Source organism: Grammomys surdaster, unplaced genomic scaffold, assembly GCF_004785775.1.
Source record: "Grammomys surdaster isolate TR1022 unplaced genomic scaffold, NIH_TR_1.0 125504, whole genome shotgun sequence".
NCBI classification, from domain to species: Eukaryota; Metazoa; Chordata; class Mammalia; order Rodentia; family Muridae; genus Grammomys; species Grammomys surdaster.
The window spans coordinates 1,316,795-1,321,736 of NW_021620360.1; the positions used below are offsets into that span (position 1 = coordinate 1,316,795).

Here is a 4,942-nt window from a genome sequence, read left to right on the forward strand (position 1 = left end):
AGAGAGAGAGAGAGAGAGAGAGAGAGAGAGAGAGAGAGAGAGAGAGACCTGGCTTGGCATTTTTGAAAACCAAAGCCTACACTCTGACTAATGTCCTCAAACAAGGCCACATTACTCTAATGAGACCACACCACCTACACTCTTGTCAAGTAGTGCTATTCCTTGATGATCAAGATTTCAGTATATGAGCCTATGGGAACCATTTGTATTCAAACCACAGCATTCCGCTTCCAGGTCCCCATAGGCCTGTTGCAATATCATAAGGCAAAAAATGCACTCAGCCAACCTTAAAAGTCCCCGTAGTCTAATAGTCTATCACAATCTCAATGCATTATAAAATTCAAACCCATACAATCCCTAAGCCGTAACCCCTGTAAAATCTGAATAAAATAGCAGATAGATCACATTCTTCCCCCATACCCTGGCAAAGGATGTGCAGCACCATTCCAAAATGTAGGAAAGGGAGCATTGTGAGGAAATGCTGAACCAAAAACAAGACCAGAAACCAGCTGGGCAAACTCCAAACTCTGCATCTCCATGTCTAACGTCAAAGCACTCTTCAGATCTCCAACTCCTGTCAGCTTGTTGACTGTAACACACATCTCTGTCTTGGGCTGGTTCCTTTCCCTCTTAGCACTGATCTTTGAGAGGTGTCCATGACTGTGGCATCCTCAACATTTGAGGTCTCCAGTGGAATCCAGACTTCAGTTTCATACAGCGTCCTCTCTGGGCCTCCATGCATGGACACCTCTGCCGTACACCTGACCTCAGTGGCAATTCATAGCCACAGAGGGAGATTCCATAATCTCTTTCTTGTATTTTTGACTCTGAAGACACCAGGACCATGTGGCTGAAGCTGCCAAGTTCTGCTGCTTGCTGGAGCTACAGCTTTTACCCCTCGTTCAAATATGTTTTCAACAGCCTGCTGTTTTTGATAGTTTCTTTCACTGCTTAAACTTTAATTCCATTTTATAAGTTGGAAGCTACGATGGTTGTGGTCTTGTTCTGGAGTATGCAGACACTTTCTATTGATCATCAGGGATTTTTATTAAATTTTGTCTCCTCGAGTCCTGGATTTAGCTCCATTACATTTTACAGTGCTTCTTTTCCCCTCAAACAGTACATATTTCTTTTTCCTTGACTAGCTGGTCCTTTTAATTATAGATCTTTATAAGAGTCACCATTAATAACCACAAGGCAGACTCAGTACTAGGTTGTCTTTAAATCTCCTCTGCCAATGCCAGTAACTCAAAACTCCTCAATTTTATTAACATCTGACAGATTTTTCAGACAGGAGCAAATACAGCCACATTTTTGGCCAAAATGTCACAGAACTGTCTGTGTGCTACTAATATTCACCCCTTCTGACAGTACTTCAACTTGCCCTGCCCTCCCAGTTCAAATCACCCTCAGCATTGTCTTGCATGCTCCTACCACTGTCCCATGAAGCTACACTTAAAACACTTGGTTACTTTCCAAATCCAGTTCACATTCCACCCACAAGTAGCACTGTCAGGCCTGTGACAGCAGTGCCATGTTCCTTGGTTCTAAACTCTGTCTTAGTGTCCTGTTGCTGTTAGACAAGTCATGATCATGGCCACACTGATGAAATGAAGCATTTAATTGGGGCATGCTTACAGCTTGAGAGGTTTGTCACATTACTGTGATGGTGGACAGCATGGTGGCACACAGGCACACGTGGTGCTGGAGAAGTAAGTAAGAGATCTACACCTGGATCCACAATGAGAAGGAAGAGAGAGAGAGGCTCTACAACTATCTTGGGCTTTTGGAGCCCCAATTTCCATTTCCAGTGACAGGCTTCCACTAACAAGGCCATATCCCCTAATTGCCCCCCAAGTACTTCTACTCCCTAAAGACCAAGAATTCAAATTTATGAGCTTAAGGAGCTGAATATTGAATATATTTTTCTCCTGCTTTTTTTTTTGACTGTTTCTGCAGTGTGTTTTATCTTATGTACTTGACCCTTTAAAAGGTACCCAGTTGCTAGTCAACTGGCCCTTTAGAATTTGTAGCTGTTAGAACTGCTTGACACTATGACCTTAAGTGTTGTTGCCTCTTGGATTTCTAGGAACAGGATAGGTTATTAAAAAGCCAACTGAGGTTGAGAAAAAGGATTGGGCAAGCAGAGTGAGAGGAGAAGCAGTTGATGCAGAAGATATTCTTGGGAGACAGTAGAGCCAGGAGGAGCTGACTGAGCAGATAGACTAGAACAATTGTTACAGTTTGGAGCTGCTGGTATTGGGAAAACTGAGAGAAGGAATTGTTTAAGGTGAACTGAGAGAGGAAAGGCTGGGAGAAACATTTGAAGGGGCTGGGCTGGAAACTGGGAGGCATGGTTGGGAAAGAAATTAGATTGAGTGATCTCTCTCTCTCTCTCTCTCTCTCTCTCTCTCTCTCTCTCTCTCCCCTTCCTTCTTTCCTATCTAGTCATAGGGAATGAAACCAGGAAGATAAAGGGTGAAAAAAATAGAACTAACAAAGTAGCAATGACCAGAAAAAAGAACCAACAAAGTAACAAAGACCAGGTACAGGTCTCTTTGTGTAGCCCTGGCTGCCCTGGGACTCACTCTGTACACTAGCCTGGTCTTGAACCAAGAGATCTGCTTGCTTTTGGCTCTGCAGAACCATGGCTCAGGAAATACTCTTAATCAAATCACCACAGAAGCCTATGGAAATTTTGTTTGATCATGTAAGTGGAAAAATTGTCAACAAATGAATGGACGGCTACATAATAGTGACAAAACAACATGTTGGCCTGTGAATCAATTTCTAGACTTGAGCCAGTTTACAGACCCAAAACCCCTTGAATGAATAATTGGCCAGGTTTGCCTGAGTAAGTAAGTACCTTATAAAATACCTAAAATGTTTACTGTGAGCCTTTCTCCAGTCCTTTCCTAGTGGGACCTACAGGCTTTCACCAGGATAGCCATACACTGGGGTAAAGAATCAGCCTTTCCAGGCTCTATTAGATATTGGCCCAAATTAATGCTAATTGCAGGAGATCACAAGACACATTATTACCCTTCAATTAAAGTAGGGTCCTGGGCTGGAGAGATGGCTCAGTGGGTAAGAGCACTGACTGCACTTCCAGAGGTCCTGAGTTCAAATCCCAGCAACCACATGGTGGCTCACAACCATCTGTAATGAGACCTGATGCCCTCTTCTGGTATGTCTGAAGACAGCTACAATGTATTCATGGGCTGGAGAGATGGCTCAGCGGTTAAGAGCACTGACTGCTCTTCCAGAGGTCCTGAGTTCAAATCCCAGCAACCACATGGTGGCTCACAACCATCCGTAATGAGATTGGATGCCCTATTCTGGTGTGTCCGAAGACAGCGACAGTGTACTCATAAATAAAATAATAAATAAATCTTAAAAAAAAAGTAGGGTCCTATGGAAGTCTAGTAATTAATGCGATTTTGGCAGAAATATGACTCATTGGGTTCCTGAATTCATCCTGTGGTTATTTTCCAGTCCCAGTACGTATAATTGAGATAGATGTACTTAGAAGTTGGCGGAATTCTCACATTGGTTCCCTGACCTGTAGACTGAGGGCTATTCTGGTAGGAAAGGCTAAAGGGAAGCCTTTAGAGTTCCCTCTACCAGGGGAAACAGTGAATCAAAGTCTCCATCACATTCTTGTAACTCTTTTAATACCTTCTTTTAATGATGGTTGTTAAATTCTTTAACTTCCCTTCTAGCCCACCACCCACCAGAGCTGGAGGGAAACAAAGGATATGGGGTAAGTGAAACTGTGTAGAAATGGTTCTTTGGAGCAAATCGTATCTGCTTTGTCAGGAAATCAGCAGTTCAGTTCACAGGAGCCCTTAGGGACAGTTTCATTTGCTCACAAACACTTCAGGAATATATTAGCAGTCCTGTTTGGTAGAGTCAGGATAGCAAACAGGAATTATCAGCAGCGGCACTACACAGCAGAGACAGCCAGGCCTCAGCCTCCACAGGAATCAGCAAGAGGGATGTGGACCAGTAGGAATGCCAGGAGCAGGTCTCAGCTGTGCCTCTCTCAGGGAAGCAAAGATCAGCAAAGAAGAGTTGCACAGCTAGACCTCTAAGCAAGCCAAGCTCAGTCTCCATCACTGTCTGTCGAGTTCTATTTATACTCACTCCAAACATCAGCTGTCCTCCATGGATCTTACCTCAGTACGTGTGTCTTTCTCAGATGACGTCACTCTGCCATCAGCCTAAGTCCATGGAAGTGGCAAGAAGCTGCAGCAAGCCAAAGCACACCACCAGAAGTTTTTTTTTTGGTGCATTTCACCCTGTGGAATCCTGACAAATGCAGCCCAACTGTGTTATGTAAGGAAGACCGATACACAAATGTTGTTCGCAAAGAATACTTCATCACGGGTCCTCTCACATGATCGATTGAGTAGAAAATGTCTTTACCTAGATGTTTCAACTAAATGCTCCTTCCTGAATCTCTCTCAGCCTTTCACTAGAGTCTACTTCGGAGAAATGTTCCCTCATGTATTTGCAGCATAAAACACCATCCAACTGCACTGATTTTCTGAAGAATCCTTAAGTTTCCTGTTCAGAAACTGAACATTTGATAATGGGCCATCAAGTTACAATGTGACCTGAGCTGCCCATCATGAGTTGGATGTCATCTGAACCACCAAGTCATAAACTAGGACATGCACTGCACTAACCTGTTGGGAGCCGCGTTCGCCATTCGACAATGGCGCGGCTCCGTGTGGGAGCCGCATTCGACATTTGTCAATGGCGCGGCTCAGTGAGGTAAAATGCGCCTGAACAAGGCGCGCTGGCTCCCTGCCTCTCGGCACTGTGAGGGAGCCGTGAAGTAAAGTGCGCCCGAGCAAGGCGCGCCGGCTCCCTGCTTCTCGGCTCTGACAGAGCCATGAATGGAAGTGCGCATGTGCTGGCTTCCAGCGCTCTGGCT

General features: G+C 44.5%; 1 long non-coding RNA gene across 1 annotated transcript in view; it reads left to right on the plus strand.

The window, feature by feature from the left end:
* LOC114638076 overlaps positions 1-4,679 on the plus strand; it is a 10,600-nt gene extending 5,921 nt beyond the window's left edge. The window contains exons 2-3 of the long non-coding RNA XR_003713819.1: positions 3,723-3,763; positions 4,202-4,679. This is a non-coding gene — a long non-coding RNA (uncharacterized LOC114638076). The remainder of the gene's footprint in view (positions 1-3,722; positions 3,764-4,201) is intronic.
* Positions 4,680-4,942: the final 263 nt, after the last annotated feature.